The sequence below is a fragment of the Periplaneta americana genome, chromosome 10 (assembly GCF_040183065.1).
Source record: "Periplaneta americana isolate PAMFEO1 chromosome 10, P.americana_PAMFEO1_priV1, whole genome shotgun sequence".
Taxonomy (NCBI): domain Eukaryota; kingdom Metazoa; phylum Arthropoda; class Insecta; order Blattodea; family Blattidae; genus Periplaneta; species Periplaneta americana.
In genome coordinates this window covers 19697631-19718083 of record NC_091126.1, presented here as the reverse complement: position 1 = coordinate 19718083, position 20453 = coordinate 19697631, and positions in this window count along the sequence as shown.

Here is a 20453-nt window from a genome sequence, read left to right as displayed (position 1 = left end):
TATTATTATTATTATTATTATAAACATTATCAGAAATAGTAAAGGTTTCAATGTGTAGTTGTGAAAGTTGCCATAAAAGAGTTAAGGAAACAAACTTTAAATTTAAAAAAATACTCGATTACTTTTTTTCCGTATAATAAACAACAATGCTGAACCAAAGTTTCTAGAAAATTAGTATTCCAAACATTTCTCATCAAATTAAATTATAAACTATTCTCAAAATAATAGATACAGGGCAACTGAAAAGATATAGCTACCCTCAAGTTTTGCTTAAGAATTACGACCCCCCGTTCAATACTGGAGTAATATGAAACCTGACGATCTGACAGCGAGTGTACCTATCGTGTTAATCAACCTTAACTGTTGTGCCAATGATGAGTGCAGGAATTATAGGCTACAAAATTGAACTCCACGCAGAGTTAACTACAGTTTTATGACAGTCCAACCAGTTAGGTCTGACATTCACTTCATGCGAGTACAGGAAATCTCATGAACCCTGAATGGCATTTATTTGTATCATGTCAGTCAGGATAGGCCATCAACTTGCACATTCTATTTTATTGGGGACGAAATAGCAAGCAGAGGTAGTAGTAAAACAGCTTCATTCAAATAAAGACATTAATGTGGAATACCTTGAGTATACAACAGTCGAAAATATAGTGGATATGGCGTCAACCTTCCTTCATAACAAAAGTATGAGTAAAAATCAATCCGGTAATAAGTTTCTATTTAAGTGGATATTTATTTTAAAAGATACGTACTGCAGCATCACAGTTACGGCGTTGCTCTGGAAGTAAGAAGGTCATGGGTTCAATTTCTGATAGGATTATGGATTTTCTCCATTCTCTAATCTTAAATCTGGAGACTATTCAGCTTCTAACATGAGAATCAGAAGTATTTCCTTTGTAATAAACACGACAAGCACGTATGAATAGCGTCCCTACTGTTACTAATAATAATAATAATAATAATAATAATAATAATAATAATAATAATAATTTATTTTAGCTGGCAGAGTTAAGGCCGTAAGGCCTTCTCTTCCACTCAACCAGCAAAAAGTATACATACATATGTATCAACTTACAAAGAATTCAACAATTTGATTTAGATAAGGGCTACATGTATACAAGAGTTATTTACGAATTAAACAACAAAATACTATGAACTATTAATTAAACACTGAAATACAAACTATGTAGCAGAATTAAGCTAAAATACATAGAATGTTAATATATTTTAAATAATGTTAGATAATAGAAAGAGATTATTATGAGACAATTTTGAAAATAGAGCACTATCAGGATGCATGTCTAAAGGAAGGAGTAACAATGTAGACAGTGATAGTTTAAGTCAGTATGATTGGAGTGAAATGCTAAGAAGGTTACCTTTTAAGCTGTTTTTAAAAGTGTTTATTGTCTTGCAGCCCCTAATTCTTTGTGACAGGGAATTCCATTGTCGCGAGGTGGATACTGTAAAAGATGATGAATAACGAGATGTTCTATGAAGAGGTATACTTTACGCGCCACAGATAAGTGATCTGGTATTTACGTCGTGGTTAGAGTATAGATAAGAATAATGACGGCTGTGTAGAAAAAAAGTGTCCTAACCTCCCAGTATCTTGTGATGCATCATGGTCCATAATTGAGATAACATTTTTTCATGTATTTCCAAACCGCTGGAAATTAATATGTACTCGCTGCTATATCAATCGATTATTCAACGAAACCGTATCAAATGCAAGGTTATCCGGCGGCGGTGGATTTGGTGAAAATGGTACTAATGTTGCCAGTAGTAGCAGAAGAGGTAGATTAAGGCACACATGGAGAAGCCACGAAGGCGAATGAGGAACGCTGAGGTATACCTCGAAATTTCCGCGATCTTGATACTGAAATGAGATGGTGTTGTTGTGTCCGACCACCTTTTACCTCTGAGAAAGTTCCAGTGTTTAATTTGACAGAAGGTTGAGTAGATATCGTGTTCGTTCTGGAAGTTCTGGCAACGAGAAAAATATCGATACCACATAGGGTTGAACTCGACACCTTCTAATACGACGCCAGTAGCTCTAACAACTGATCAACCCACCCATCAGTAGTAGTAGCAGTTTTTTATTTATTTTAATAGGCTATTTTACGACGCTTTATGAACATCTTAGGTTATTTAGCGTCTCAATGAGATGAAGGTGATAATGCCGGTGAAATGAGTCCGGTGTCCAGCACCTAAAGTTACCCAGCACTTGCACATATTTGGGTTGAGGCAAACCCCCGGAAAAAACCCTCAACCAAGTAAATTGCCCCGACCGGGAATCGAACCCCAGCCACCTGTAGGCCAGACGCCCTAACCATTACTCCACCAATAGTAGTAGTAGTAGTAGTAGTAGTAGTAGTAGTAGTAGTAGTAGTAGTAGTAGTAGTAGCAGCAGTGTATACGTTCGAATCCATTCTTATTATTTATAACAAATTAAGATAAATGTGAAAAATCATCCAGCCATTACGGAATAGTACAGCTGGCTTTCGAAATTGGTTTTCGCTGTCTAGCGCAGCCCCCCCCCCCAAATTAATTATTGTGCTGGTTGACCACCAGCCCGATACTATGGCCGAAATTTCATGAGACACTCTTCCCCACGAAGACCCAAACAAGCGTTCATTCCACAATGCAAATCCACACAGTCGAAACAAAATAACAACGAAGAGTATACCTACATCTCGCGTTATATCTTGGGTGACGCGCTGGATGACGTCAGTGAGAAAGTAAGACCAAACGTTCATATACGGCACACCACAAACATTGATCACATACCACGACTGATGTGTTGTATATATAGTGTAGAAATCAGTGTAACGCATTTTTCATACGTACCAAACATTTCTTACCTAACGATGGCTATCGTGAGTTCAGGCATGATGCCTTAGACCACGACACTATGGTGCGGGACGGGCGGAATTAGCATATCTTAAATTTTGAGACTATTTCTGTCCATACACGGGGTGCACTCAGACTCTTGTCAAATTGAGTACATTGTCTTCCCAAGTCCAATAATTTCTTGAGTGCAGAGCAATAAAATATTACTGTGGATATAGCTTTACGTTTCTACATAACTGAAATACGTAGAAAATATTTTATAAATTAAAAGAAAACTGATATCTATTTAGCAACGCTGAAATTGGATATGTACGCATCACACTGTACATCTTGACTGTGGTGGTGTGGTCGGAATCACGCTCCAAACATTTGAGATGGGCAGGCCATGTAGTATGTAAGGGCGAATCAAGAAATGCATATAGACTGTTAAGTGGGAGACCGGAGGGAATAAGAACTTTGGGGAGGCCGAGAAGTAGATGGGAGGATAATATTAAAATTGATTTGAGGGAGGTGGGATATGATTGGATTAATCTTGCTCAGGATAGAGGCCGATGGCGGGCTTATGTGAGGGCGGCAATGTACCTTCGGGTTCCTTAAAAGCCATAAGTAAGTATATTATAACACATAAGCATTTTTCTCTTAATAATTGTTAATATAGCATTAAAACATTATGTTTGGGGAAATATTATTAAATTGGGTAGTAAGAATAAAGCTTAAGTACTTTCTCAAGGTTTATACTTATGAGTATGAGCACTTACTGTGATTATATATTCGTAACCACTAGAACATACTCATATTCGTAAGAATAAAAACATTCTACCTAACGCGAATATATACTCATCTCTACAGTCTTCTTCATCGTTTAAAAGTTAGTATGTACTCGTGTTACCTATCCTCTTTGACCACATTGCACCGTGATGCTCAGTTTTTTTTATAGACTTTCACATGCTATCCGCATGCTGTAGTGGTTTGTGTTTTGCTTTTTATAAATTTTGCTAATGTATAAATAAATAAATAAATAAATAAATAAATAAATAAATAAATAAATAAATAAATAAATAAATAAATAAATAAACTATTAAATAAATTAAACAATTAAATTAATTAAATTAATTAATTAAATAAACAAATAAATAAGTAAATAAATGAATAAATAAATAAACATGAAAGAGAGAGTGAATCAGACAAGTGACGATAATAAAACAGGAAACAAGAAAATAGTACTGGGAAATCGTCATTACGGTATGTTGGATAGAGATTACAATCCATTTCCAGAATTCCAGTTATGCTAATTCTATTTTTTATTATAGAGAGTTATATATATAATTTAAAGTTACAAGTAATTGCATTTTGCAATTCAAATTTTACCAAATAAACTGTAATTGGTAATTATATTTAACAATACAATCTAACCTCATAATTTGATAACCTTCATATTTGTATAGGTTATGTTTTTTATGAATAACAAATACGTGTTTAACCTTTTTCACATTCTGAAGTTCACGTCCTTCTCTATATTTTTCCATGAGGCACTACATCGTTCATAAATTCTGCCATTTTTTTATTTAACTTTAAACTGAACAGAAATCAACAAATATTCAGAATTGAGCCTGCTACAAACCATACTCAGGATAACATGAGAACGAACTTATAAATATGAGAATATACTATCTTTTATTCTTATCAAGCATGAGTATATATTCTGTACAAGATGGACACTTGAGTATACTCTACTATGCTTTCATGTTATGAGTATGTAATCAAAAATGAGTAGGTGCTGAAATGTTTTTATTCTTACTAACAAGAGTATATACTAAAAAAGTCTAGTGTATACTATATAATCATGTTTATTCTTACCACGGATTGATACAATCAATCATAATGCAGCAATGTGAAATAATTTTTCTACAGTCACGCATTACCACTGCTCGCAGAACGCAGCACTGCTTGAGTCAAATTTCAAATCGAGTGTCGAATAGAATAAGATTCGAACGGGTTCAAGCACGTGCATTCGTGATTGGGTACGTATCGGGCTTAGTGAGGTCCTTAATCGCCTGGGCCGTCATCTTATCCAACTAAATCCGGCTGATTCTGACTTCTGCTGAAGACATTCTCCTTTATTGCATGTTGACAGCTGCGAATACTTGTATCTGAAACTTATGTTTAATTCAAAATGTAAACACTTGCAAATGTTTGAAACTTTTGCAGATTAATAAAATACTGTGAAATGATGATAAATGATCAGTTTTGACATGAAAATTATATTACAAATTTGGAATATTAGTGGAAACCTCTACCAATCATTTTCTCCAACGCAAGTTCTACATAATCTGCAAGAATTCTAACTCCACACATCTCTATAAATAAATGTCGGCTGTCTCTCCATTGGCTTAAATCTGGTACGCCACTTGGGGAGAGAAAGAAGAAATGCAATTGTCTGAAACATTACAACGTCACTGACGGCCATAAGAGGGGCTTCGCCTTCCGTTTCGTGCAGCACTTCGTATTACTGGCGTGAAACTTTGGAGTTTATAAAAAATAATAAGTCTGCACGAAATCCCCAGTTTCTAAACTTGAAGCAAAAGTCTTATGGACGATGGGATAATCCCAATGGGAACGTTGGTAGCCATGCTGCGAAGACTGAGAAGGTTCGTAATAAAAACACAGGAGTCTCCCAACACACTGCGCCAACTCTTCGGAAGAGGAAATTGCTTTCATTAATAGGACGAAGCTTCAAGTGAAGCAATCAGAATAAGAATGACGATATAATCTCTCCTGGATTTGCTGAAATCTGCACCAATACGTGAAGAGACTGTCATAATAAGTGCCTCTCTAGACTGCAACTTCTGTTCTGCTAAGAGCACCAAACGCGTTGTTCGTACGGAATTCTCATTTCTCACACTATCGACGTCCACATCCAAGAACTGAGCCGTTACTTCGTATTTTAAACTTCCAAATGTGTAATCTCTTGAACAAGATATAGGCCTTCTATCCTGAGCGAGACCTTTTTTTGTTTAAGAATATTTAGGAACCTTTTAAATGGACCATACCTATTTACATAGAGAAACGATATTTATATCCAGGGCCTGGGTTTTTTCGTTATTAGCAAAGCTCGGAACTTGGGGACTTGTGTCTTTGAACGTGGCTAAGCGACCGGACTTCAATGTCAACAAACTCCCGCTTCCAGCACACAGGTACTGTCAGGTCTGCTATAAAGGTGGTTCCTGGCCGGAACAACATATTGGTAATATTATGGTAGCTTGAAACACGTAATTTTAAAGAATATATATATACATAATTTCGAGGGAAAAATTGTTCCGGAGCCGGGTATCGAACCCGGGACCTTTGGTTTAACGTACCAACGCTCTACCACTGAGCTACTCGGGAACTCTAACCGACACCGATCTTATTCCTCCCTCTATATCCACAGACCTCAAAGTGGGCTGACAATTGTCAAGCAACCAACTTCGAGTGCACACTAACTCCGTGTGACTTAAATTGTGGTTTTCTGTTAACGAACAGTGACGTGTATTATGCAAATCAAGATTTTCAGGTATAACTCCCTGTAAAGTTGATTTGAATAATTTCGAGGGAAAAATTGTTCCGGAGCCGGGTATCGAACCCGGGACCTTTGGTTTAACGTACCAACGCTCTACCACTGAGCTACTCGGGAACTCTAACCGACACCGATCTTATTCCTCCCTCTATATCCACAGACCTCAAAGTGGGCTGACAATTGTCAAGCAACCAACTTCGAGTGCACACTAACTCCGTGTGACTTAAATTGTGGTTTTCTGTTAACGAACAGTGACGTGTATTATGCAAATCAAGATTTTCAGGTATAACTCCCTGTAAAGTTGATTTGAATAATTTCGAGGGAAAAAATTGTTCCGGAGCCGGGTATCGAACCGATATCGATATATATATATATATATATATATATATATATATATATATATATATATATATATATATATATATATGTATAAACATGCAAAATATATCAAATTTACAGTTCTGCTCTGTACATTTTATTACAGTATATGACTACATCTTCGCCTGTTAGTTAAACATGATTTGAAACGAAAGAAACTTATTTCCACGTCACATGAAGTGACGGGAGCAAACTTAAAATACTGAATGTTTTCACTGTCACTGTTTCCTGTTCGATTTTCAGCAGTTGCTAGTTGATCTCGTATCTGAGAAAGATAAGTATTCTAAATTTTTCTCGAAAATAGTTTTCAATTTCTATGTCACTACTAGGGAAGGTTCCACTACGACTTGATCCATGGCTATGGACAAATTTTCCACCGATTTAAGAGACTGCAATGTCTCTCAATTAATGCCCGTTTCCAGTCTCTAGTTTATGTGTGGCACAACTTACAAAATATAAACTCTTCATTCGAAGAAAATAATGTATCTCCTCAGAATTCCTCCACGAAATTCTGTACCTAAAATTTAAGAAATATATTTTCAAACTTCTATAATACCCATTCGAATACCACGTATTTTCTCATTCCTCTAACAGACCGTTTACCTGTAATTCTTTGAATGTCATTTGCTTCGACATGACACAGTTTCTCCGTCCTTCTTCCTGTCATTCGATGTGACCACTTTCTGAGTACACACGACTTTCCCTGAGCACTTGCAGGGTGAGCTTTGTGTACGTTGTACCTGTAACCTTACTCATGCGCACGACACACAAGTCCCCAAGTTCCGAGCTTTGGTTATTAGTAATGAACGTGAAAAGTGACAGGTTCTGTTTCATAAAGCTGACAAGTCCTACAATCACGGAAATTCTACAAATATGTCAGAATATTGTAGCATTTTTTTTTTCTGAAAATGTTTGCCTACACTGAAAAATACATTTTTAAATTATTAACAGCATTTCCTAAACACGACAATGGCAAATAAATTATGTATAAACATATAAATCTATAGCAAATTATTTTTTTATTTCTCTTAATTTCATATTATTATTATCATTATTATTATAAATTACTTTTAGTATTAATTATTAGTATTATTATTAATTGTATTTTTTATTAATTGTGTTTATTATTGTCATTATTGAGTGTAATTAGTTATTAATGCCACCGGGTATATACCCATTGCCGTGTGAATACATACATACATATTTTTATAAAAGTAGTCGATATGAGACGCGTCAAACTGATGATTCAAAATGGGCCTCAGTTTTAAATCTGTTAAAATTTGTAACCACTGTAAGAAAATCAATCACGAACTGCGAGAAAAATATAATTCAAATTTGATTGTATATCCAGCTGTTGTTTTCCTAATACGAAATTTTTCCATCCATACAGAATCACAGAAAATATAATTTAGATTTATCTTTTATTTACAAACCATTGGCCTGCGTGATTCCCAATAATCATCATCATTTTCAACACTGCTGATGCCAAATGTCTTACTTAAAATAAAGTATTTCTCTTAAAATCCACACCACTACCTAACTACTTCAACTACAATACAGGCCAACTACTGCAACAATGAATTGTCAATTTCCTAACACATACGAAGAATTTCTAGTCTGAATTCTTGTGACGCAGTACTTATTTTCCTAGTATACGACAGTGTTCTGTTATAATCATCAGTCATTTGTGTAGGACAACTTGAGAATAAATCTCATTACGTATTGTAATTATTCAGCAGTTGGAAAAGCATAACATATATTGGTAAGTACCGTTTATTGTTTGCGTTCACATAAATCATTCAAATATAATTAAACATTTTTACTTTTTGCAACATATTTTATATATATATTTCAGCACGTAAGGAATAAATGAATCGTGAATTGCACAAACACCATATGTCACTATGTATGGCGTATTGCCATGTGCTGTTTCTGCAATCACCGATTCAAATATTTTCTCGATTTTAGCACCTAAAATCCAGGCCCTAGTCATAACTCATAATATCCTAATGTTCCAGCAATCGCTCACAACTTCGTAGGATATTTTTTTATTACACACACACATGACTAGTCACAACGTGATATCCGTGGCGAGTCATAACGGTAACGACCTTGAATTTGACGAGATGCCCTAAATTCGAAAGAACATCCTATATACATGAAGTTCCGAAACGTTGTAATGATTGTTCCAGATCGCTGTGGTGTAGGCCTACAGAAAAGCCACCAACGAGCATTAATCAAAATAGATCTAGCCACTGTATCAAATACAAAAATAAATAATACTACAATTACATATAGTAAGACAGTAAAAAATTTAGGGGTATATTTAGATTCAAATTTAAATTTTCAAAGTCAAGTGACCTACATATGTAAGAAAACATTTTTCCATAATTCATTCCCTCAGACACTTGACCAACGTTTTACCTCTCAGCCTTAAAAAGAACCTGATCCAAACTTTAGTGATGCCCCACTTCGATTATTGCAATTCTCTATTCACGAATCAAAATACTGATCTTGCCCATAGACTACAGCGTGTTCACAATATCTGCGTTCGTTTCGTTTGTAACATTAGAAAATTCGATCATGTAACACCGTCACTAGAATTGTTGTCTTGGAGTCCACTTAAAGAAAGAAGATTCTTCAACTCTCTCTTATTACTATTTAAAATCATCCATACCTCCACACCCTCTTACCTAGCATCTCGTTTCATTTACCCTTCACTACCTCGAACCCGGAACATGTACCTTCTCTCTATTCCTCTACACAGAACATCCTTCTACTGATCATCTTTCAGCATATCTATTCCACCCCTCTGGAATTCTCTCCCTGACCATGTCAGAGACTGTCGGACAATATCAAAATTGAAATTTAAATTAAAAAGTCACATTCTAGTTCGTGGAATTGCTTGTTGAACGCCTGTCAGGTTGCGCAACTTCGCCTTAACCCATGACATATAGTAAATATTGTAACTATGCTGTTGTAAAATTGACAATTAATATGTAATTTATTATTATTATTATTATTATTATTATTATTATTATTATTATTATTATTATTATCAGATATCACTATCATCATTGCTATCTCTGTTTTCTTTCTTTTTTCTTGTATTAGCTCGATGAGAGCTCTATAGTATTCTTTCGACTCTGTTGACCCTCTATAGGGCTTTAACTTAATTTGTATTATTTTCATCAGTGTTTGTATTTCTTTTTTGTATTTATATCTGCTATCTGGTAGGATGAAAGAGAAGGCCTTATGGCCTTAATCCTGTCAGATTAAATAAATAAATTATTATTATTATTATTATTATTATTATTATTATTATTATTTCTGATCACATTCACTGTAAAAGCCTAGAAAATCATAAAATTCAGTTTTTTTTTAAAGGAATGCAAAAGCGTACGTTTAAATGTCACATTGCAATAGGTGTAAGAGATGTTAAGTGACCACAAGACTGGTCGAGCATTGTGGAAGCGTCAATTCCCGGTCTTATTTTCTTGCGAACAACATTCACGGAGAAAACAGAACGCTAGAGTTAATATGAGCAATCCCCACATGATAGATGAACTGGGAGACATTAGTCTAGTCGTGTTGAAATTTCCAACACCTGTGGCTTAGCTAATTTCATTATTGGTATTGAAGAGAATTAAGCGCGACTAGTAACGAAGTTGATTGCGTGGTCGCGAACAAGCGCCAAGGCATTACGCCCACCTGAGCATGTAGGTCGTGCAAATTTCTGCACCACCTCCACACCACTCTCGAGGATAAACATACTGACACATGCGGTTTTACGGAAGACAAGTTATTAATTTATATTCAAGACGCCCTATGACATTTAAGCGTAAATTTCAAGGTGACATTCCGCTCTAAATGCATATCATGACCTGCGTTCTTGAAAGGTCACGTTCCATCTTCGTGAATCCCTCATAATATACTGAAACATCAAAATGTGAAACCAAACCACCGAAAGTAAGCATGTAAAGTGGAAGCCGCTATTGATGGATGACTTCTTCTTCGGTGTCTGACATGATAAATAACGGGGTGCAAGTGTGGGTGCTTGCTATTTGCAAGTCTCAACACCATTCACCGCAAGCCACAAGTGCCATCTACTGTATAAGCGAAGACGTGGCGAATACAGTAAAGGCAGCAGGTACTAAGAGGAATACTGGACGTTTACGCTATTCAGGAATGAATGTGTGGGCGTAACTCATCTGGATAAATAACTTACATGAATGTATATCGCTACCCAATGCAAATGTCGCTTCACTCATGCGTTTTATTTCCTATCCTCCACTTTAATTTTCTCTCTTCCCTATATTCTTTTCGCCTCCTTAGTTTTCCGTCTAACATTCACTTTTTTTTATTTGAATTTCTCCATATTTTTCTTCGTTCTTTATGTATGTATGTATTTATTCACACTGCAATGGGTATATACCCGGTGGCAGTGGTAACTAATTACACTCAATAATGACAATAATAAACTTATTAATTAAAAATACAATTAATAATAATACTAATAATTAATACTAAAAATAATAATAAATAATAATAATAATAACAACAACAAGAACAACAAGAGGGAATATACTAAATTAAATGAAGCACGATCACTTAAAATAACATTTGAAATAAATATAATTTGTATCTTAAAACTAAGATCGAACTAAAACCCACGAGTATGATATGTTCATATCTGCACAAGTACCTTTCAAATTACACTCATTTCGCTGTCAACTCACTCACTGCAATGGAACTACGACACATTTCACTGATTCTATCTTATTTCACTAACAATTCAAAAACATTTCACTGTTCAAATACTAGGCCTATGCACTGCCACTATAAACTATAAAGCTTCACTGACAGGAACACGTTTCACTGACACAGCACACTTCACTGACACGACATACTTCTTCACTGATACAACACACTTCACTGACACAACATAATTCTTCACTGATACAACACTTCAATAACAAAATATCATTTACACCCTTTAAATACTGTGTATAATTGCCGTCTATTAGTAAGGTCCTTAAGCCTATATTTTTAAATACATTCCTGGTTGTTGGTAAAGCCTTCAGTAAGTCTGCAGGTAAAGAATTCCAGTCCCTGATAGTACGATTGAGAAAAGAAAACTTTCCAGTGTCCGTCCTCTGTCTTCTTTCCCTCAATTTATATGAGTGGTCGTTCCTTGAAGAGTAATTTGGCGGCTGCAACCTATTTTTTATTTCTCTCCAGGCAGACTCACCTCTGTATGTTTTGAACAGTGCGCATAATCGAATTCGCGTTCTCCTGTCCGTGAGTGTGTCCCATTTTAATGGTGAATTTTTCCGACAACACTTAAGAGCCCGTTTTTTAATCTTTTCCAGTGTCTTAATATGTTCTAATCTGTAAGGATCCCAACATGCAGCACCATATTTCATTACTGAACGTACTAGTGATTTATATGCAATCTGTTTGGATTTATCAGAACCTTTTCTTAGTACCCTCATCACAAAGTGTAACGCTCTCCATGCTTTTCCCGCTGTGTTTGTAACGTGTTTCCCCCAGCCGAGATCGCTGCTAAATGTTATATTGTGTGTTCAGTTCAAAGTGTGTCATGGCTCGCTGTATGCCGTCATGTGGCTAGCCGATAAGCCTAGAGAATTCAGTCTTCCTACACTTTCGCAAAAGCGTATTACCTATGTGCCAAAGAAGTTGCCTAGCAAGTACGGCGTTCATTCTGAAGAGTACGTACCGATACGTACGGTAACGCCGGTAGTGGCAGGAATGTGAACTGTTTGGAAACAAGTACTGAGGTGAGTTTTTTATTACTGTCGGGATATCTGGAGAGGGTTAAGACGATTACTTACGTATTTCTTCACATTAACTTGGACGGTCAACATGGACACGGAGCATTTGTTTTGTGTTGTGGAATGTTGCCGTACGCAACCGATTATAACAAATACCCTGCGTACGACTTGACCACGCAAAACACAGTTGGAAAGAGATTATGGTAGCACATAGACCGTACAGACCGCCATCTATTGCTTCGACGTTGTTCAGGTTGAACGCCTTGAATAATAGGCAACTTCTCTGACATAAAACCTGAAACTCGCTTCAAATCGCTGACTCCCAACAGTGACGTCATTACACACTTTGAAATGAACACCCAGTATATACCATATCTTTGATAGTTTCTCCTTCACCCGTCCTTCCCTTTTCCCCTTTTCTATTCCATCCATCCATTGTGCCATCCGGGTTTTTCAGCTCTACGTTTTTTTATAGTAGGTTATTTTATGACGCTTTATCAACATATTAGGTTATTTAGCGTCTGAATGAGATGAAGATGATAATGCCGGTGAAACGAGTCCGGAGTCCAGCACTGAAAGTTACCCAGCATTTGCTCATATTGGGTTGAGGGAAAACCCCGGAAAAAACCTCAACCAGTGAACTTGTCTCGACCGGGAATCGAATCCGGGCCAACTGGTTTCGCGGCCAGACGTGCTAACCGTTACTCCATAGGTGTGGACCAGGTCTACGTGCTGACGCTTTATCCACTAAGCCACACCGGATACCGGATCGAATCCTTTCAGTTTAAGTTCTACCTCTCAGTTTTCCCTTTCGTGGCCTACCCTAATGTACTGTGTCACAGAATTTGACAGTGGCACAATGTCCAACGCGCTATGTACAGAGGTGCACTGATTAAGAGTGACTAAGTGGCCGGGATCCGACGGGATGGGCTCCGTCTTGAACTGGAATCCGGTGTGACTTAGTAGATAAAGTGTCAACACGTAGAGCTGAAAACCTGGGTTCGAGTCCCGGTGCCGGAGAGAATTTTTCTCTGTTCTGTCCATTCTTCATCATATGGTAACACAGAATTCTGCACGGAAATATCATATGTACTTCCGTACATCATAATAATATGATATATTTGTCATCTGCTCACTTTTCTAAACTTTACGTCTTCACACTTCTCTGTCCTAATTGTTTAGTTCCGTACTCAGATTAGTGCTTCATATTATACGCCATTCTTTTTTGTCCTTCCGTTATTTCCCCTTATTTCCGTCATTTCCCTTTCTGCTTCACTCTTCATTCGTACTATTCTTGCTTAACATCTTTTCTCAAATTTTCGTTTCTCCTTTGTGTGCTTGAGATTCATCATGGTTTTATTATCGTCTCTCGTTTTCATCTGTGCATGTCTTTCGTTTTATGTCTTTCCATTTCTCTCTCATTTCACTTCACCATAATATATTTTGCCCTATTGTACGTTCTTCCATTCTCTCCTTTGGCTTCGGCTTTTAGTCTTATTCTTGAACTCACTTATTTAACTTCGTTTCGTTTCTCCTTTATTTGATTTTTTTCTTTTTTTATATTTCGTCCGTTCTTATACATTTCAGTCCTAAACTTCTATTTCCGTACTCCATGTATATCATTTTCATATTAACCTCCATCTCATTTTCCTTTCCTTCTTCCGTTATTCCCTATAATTTTTGTTCTCTTCTTTCCTTCACTCTTTATTCGTTCCATTCTTGCATAATTCCGTTCCTACCATCTTTCCATGTCTCCTCTTTCTGCATCTCTTTCACTTCGAGCACTTCATTATAGTTTCTCGCCTTTATCTGTGTATCTACTTTTCCATTCATTTTCGCTTCCACATTTGTCTCATTTATTACATTCCGAATCTCCTTTTTACTTCTTTTCTGTTCCTTTGTGCTATTTTTCCATTATCTCATTCTTTTGTGTTCAATTTTTCCTATCACCCATTAACTCAATTATCTAAATTCTCTCATTTCTCCTTTACTCTATTTTCTCTTTCTCTTACACATTTCTTCCATTCTCACAATTCTCTTTCCGTTTAACTTCATATTATCATTCACCCCTCTTTCTCTTCCTTCTTTGATCCCTTCCATTAATTAACTCCAACTATGCTCTTTTCTTTTATTGGTATATGTATATGAATGACCACAAACATTATCAGAAAATGCAGGCTTTAAATTTCTAAAATTTTATAAGAAAATGAACTCTCAATTGGACAAAAATTACAAGGTACTACAACAATACTTATTAGAACTTAAATATCTAATAAAAGTATAAAAAAACGTTACTAATAATATTTTTCAAACCAGTTTTATCAAAGTATGAAAAAAAAAACAAATTCTGCAGTTACATCATTTGGTAACCATAACATTGTTATGGTCTCTCTGACATCTTTAATATTTTTCCTGCATGTAACAAACACTTACTTCTGAAAAGTAGACTGCTCTCAAACATGTAGAGTTGTTTATTTTGATACAATTAATTTTTTATTTCTCCTATATCAAATATATTACAATTTACATAATATTTTGTGCCCTTTTTTATTTTCAAAGAAATGGGCATTACTGTAGTCTACATTTTGCATAAATGCATGTTAAATCAATATACAAAATTTCAGAACTCTATCTCTAATGGCTGTGGAGTTATGAAATAGTATGTGTGAAAATTTTCAAATTTTCGAAAATTTAATTTAAAGTAAAAAGTAAATTGTAAAAAATATTATTAGTAACCTTTTTTATACTTTTACGAGATATTTAAGTTCTATTAAGTTTTGTTGTGGTACCTTGTAATTTTTGTCCAATTGAGAGTTCATTTCCTTATAAAATTTTAGAAATTTACAGCCTGCATTTTTCTGATAATACTGGTCGTTCACGTACATATAGAGCGTATTCCGAATGTCACCGGTGAGCAATCCGATGGCATCACGGTGTTCCGAATTCCACCGATGACGTCATTGATGCTCCACCGGTGTCGCACCGGTGCCATCAACTTGCAGAGGTGGTGACAGTCTCAATCAGCCGCCATCAGTGAATCTGATTGGTTCTTGTATAGGGCGGGAATTAGCAGACGAATGACATCGTGCACTGTTGTGTCATGGCGGTGTGTTCTGCTTTAGTTCTGCTGTATTTTTTGTAATGAGCACAACGTAAAAACAATATGTTAATGGTTCATGAGCGACCCGTTATTACTACCGATTCAAGAAATAAATTGTTCATGCTATCTTTTCTTTGAACGAGATGGGAGTACGAAAATTTCGCAAAATTTCGCTAGCGTAGCACAGACAACAACTTGTACAGTCGCCATGACAGCCATCGATCCTTCCAGCAGCTTTGTTCCTTATTTCGCTGCAACGTGACGTCATTGATGCCACCGGACCGGTGAGATTCGGAATACGCTGATTGTTACCCTTAATACCTTCCGCCGTTCCACTTTCCACCAATCTAAATTTTCCACTTGTTTAATTCATATTCTCCATTTACTTTCATTCATTATTTCATTGACTTACATCCTTTTCCTTTTCCACTCATCCATCCAGAAATGCAGCCTTTTCTCTTCCCTTCTTTCTGTATATCCTCTTCATTTCAGAAAATTCCGTCTGGAACCCACGTTCAACTGCTGGCAAATGCAGTGACATTTCTACTTGCGTTCTGTTCCTCAAACTACTAAACTGGAAGCGACATGTTTCGCTGTCAGTAGAGTCTCTGTTGTCACAACATAGTGACGCGAGATTCAAAGTTTGTTCTGCGCCTTAAGGCTGTCTCCACTACATTCGAAGCAACAGTATTAAGGGACATTATGTTATTAATTTAGCGGTAATAACGACACACTAGCAGAACTGATCGCTAGGACACAAAGAGAATTGCAACTATTGTGTGTGAGCCTCTATGGCAGGAGTCGTCATCTCAGTGCACTATGGTGCAGGGACAGTTTGCTCGCTAGCTCAGTTCTATCACAGTTTAGTATATACAGTTGCGAAGCTTGGGATGATTATTTTTGCATTTCTCGCGATAGTTGCTAGCCGCTTGGAGCGCTGTGAGTACTAGGAACAATAGACTGTGTCACTGCCATCGTGATCTAATACAGGCCGTAAGGCAGACCATGTGACTCGCTTAACCCTATCAGGAAGGGCGGCGTTTCAACCATATAAATTAATTGTAATGCATAAAGAGTAACATATATTTCTCTAAAATGTAGTGTAATTCCATTAGTAAAATTTAAAACAATGATTAAGAGACATTTCACACATAAATTACTTGCGAGTAAAGATGTAATATTATTTTTTGTGTGAAAATTACTTTGTTCGTATGTGTAATACTTCCCTTTATTTCGATTAAATATTGCGAAGTTCTTGTACATTCATTTATGCACGATTCAATCATTTTCAGTTGCACCGCACGGATATTTAGATATGTTGATATTGTAAATTTTATTACTACTCAACAATAGGATTTGCTCTCCACACAGTAACACAATGTTTGTTATTGCACTAAACAAACGAAATGACAATTTATTTGGACTATTACGAACAACAATGAACTGTTAATCTTAACTAATATTTACAAAGCACTATTTACAAATCAGAACTGTCAGTTCTCAGTTCACAGTTCTTCTAGCTCAGTCACTCGAGTTCACAGTACCTCGAACCACAGACCTTCAGAGACAGTCCACTGTACTCGAACTCAGGTCCCTCCAACTGCGGTCCACTGCACTCGAACTCAGGCCTTCGGATGCTGACACAGTTGCGGACGCACGCTCAAGTCGAACTCCGGTACACAAGACTGGCTTGCTTGCTCTGACTTACTCACTGAATGGCTGAATAAACTGAAAAACTGCTCAAGTTCGCTCGCGTTTCTTCTTTTATAGCAAAATCATAGTTACGAGAAATTTCTACGGGTGTCCTCTCGAATTATCTGGATATCTCCACTTTGATGGACTCCTCTAGAAGATTCGGGAGGGTCCGTCCCCCCCTTCACTCCGCACGTAGCAGCTGCGAGAGCAGCCTCCCCTCGCCGCGTTGACGTAATACACCCCCTCTGCCCTTCAGCATGCAGATGCTCACAGTACCAGCGTTTCGTCTGCCGCGTGCCCTGTCGGACGCGTGTTCGAACCCCGTTGCAGCTGTCACAATATTATAGGTTATGTTTACTGTCCCAGTTGCCCCTGTCTGTTAATTTTAGTGGTATCCAATGCCCTGCCATTCATATGGAAATATTATAGGTTATGTTTACTATATCTCACATTCCTAAATTCGCAATTATACATTATAATTAAGCATAATGTCATAAATAAATAAATAAATAAATAAATAAATAAATAAATAAATAAATAAATAAATAAATAAATAAATAAATAACGTGAAGTCACTCTGGTGTGGAAAATTAAATTCAATTGGAACAAATGTTTAAATATACATTATTAAATTTCTTCCACAAAAAAGAACCTTACAAATATAAATAAATATATTTTCTTTGAAAAGGCAAAAGGCGCCACAACTGTTAGAAAAGGTACAGCCGTAATTATGGACAAAAATTTGTGACATGATTTTGAAGTACCGGTATCTATATTTAAAATCTATAACGTATAAATTCAAATTAGCAATAGAAGCTTTTGGAATACTTAATTTAAATTAGTATCAATATATTATATTTAACATATAGGCCTAACATATTTTAAATATCTTGTGAATTTGTAACAGGCTACCGTTACTTCAATTTCATTTCATTGATTTGGATCTCTAATATTAAATTTAATATACATATTCGTCTTGGTTTTAGGCCTGTTTTAGAATTGAGGTTGGATAATTAGTTTCAGTCATCGATGAAAGCAAAACGGTACATCCCCAGTGAAACACATGAAGCAGAGCGGAACACGTTAGTCTTGACGAACGCCTAGTTCCGTCTCTAATGAGAAATCATGATAAATACGCTCTGGGCCACTTTTTCCCGTTGTTACGATATTATTCGAGTGTATGCATGAATCTCCGCGTATGTGTAGCTTTAATTACTTATTGTGCCTATTTGACCATGGAGTTCTTTTAATTAGATTGTCGGGCTTGCATTTCAAATTGTTTGTCCGTTTCAGTCGCGTTTACATGGTTAACGAATCGTATTTTAAGCTCTGAATTTCCAGGTCGGAACATCTCTTTCTAGTTCAGCAATATATTAGCGATGTAACGTATCTCTGTATAGTAATAATAATAATAATAATAATAATAATAATAATAATAACAATAATAATAATAATCGAAAATTCCTTCCGCTATCACTCAAGAAAATACTAGTGGAAACACTAGTAATGCCCCACTTCGATTATTGTGATTTTCTATTGACTGACCTCAATGTCAACCAGTCGAAAAAATTACGTGTTCATAATTGTTGTGTTCGCTTCGTCTGAGATGTCCGTCGCGCTGACCACATTACCCCATCCTTCCAAACTCTAAACTGACTACGGCTTAACGAACGTAGAAATTTTCATTCTCTTGTTCTCCTTTTCCAAGTCCTTCACACTTCTACACCTACCTACCTTGCCTCCCGTTTCAGTTACCTGTCATCATATCATAATCTCTTCACACGCACGCAAAATAGCCGCATACTAGCCATACCAACACATAAGACATCATCGTATTCATCATCATACACAATCTCGCTCTCGCGCTTGTGGAATACCCTACCCACTGACATCAGAGACTGTCGGAATTTAGTAGCGTTCAAAACCAAGCTTAAGCTTATTAAGAATTTTCTTACTGCGTAGAGTAGGTTTAATTTTTACTTAATCAGAAAAGGAATGCTTCTCTCTTCTTAACTTTTACAATAAACTGTCTAGCTTTTATTAATCAGTTAATCTTTTAGTACTTTGATTTTTATTGTATTTGTAAATTTAATACCAATTGTAATTATCATTGTAATTGTATTCTTAATATTGTAGTTGTAATCCCTTGGTAGAGGGGAAGAGAAGGCCTAATGGCCTTATCTCTACCAGGTTAAATAAATAAAATAATAATAATAATAATAATAATAATAATAATAATAATAATAATATCCTTTACATGACGTTTCAACTAAGTAATAATCATTCTATTATTTTACTTTGGCAGTAGTAATAATCATGGTTATTGTACATTATTATTATTATTATTATTATTATGGTTTTGTTGTTGCTGTTGCTATTCACATATACACGAATATAGCTACTGAAACATTGCAGTAAAGGATTTTTAATGGGTTATTTTACGAATTTTATCAAAAACTATGGTAATCTAGCACCTTATTGAGTTCAGAGTTCACCGTTGAAAGTTACTCCGCATTTACTGGTAATGAGTTGAGAGAAAAACCCGGAAAAATCTCAATCAGGTAACTTGACCCAATCAGAATATAAACCCGGACCCACTCGTTTCATGGTCAGATTCGTAGCAGTGGTAGGATATTACGATTGATGGCCCATCCATCTTATCTATCACCTTTACTTTTTAACTTTGCTCTAGAGTCTAGAGTATACCATTAGGAAAGTCCAGGATAACAGAGAGGGTTTGGAATTGAACGTTTTACATCAGCTGCTTGTCTATGCGGATGACGTGAATATGTTAGGAGAAAATCCACAAACGATTAGGGAAAACACGGGAATTTTACTGGAAGCAAATAAAGAGATAGGTTTGGAAGTAAATCCCGAAAAGACAAAGTATATCATTATGTCTCGTGACCAGAATTTTGTACGAAATGGAAATATAAAAATTGGAAATTTATCCTTTGAAGAGGTGGAGAAGTTCAAATATTTTGGAGCAACAGTAACAAATATGAACGATACTCGGGAGAAAGTTAAACACAGAATAATATGGGAAATACCTGTTTTTATTCGGTTGAGA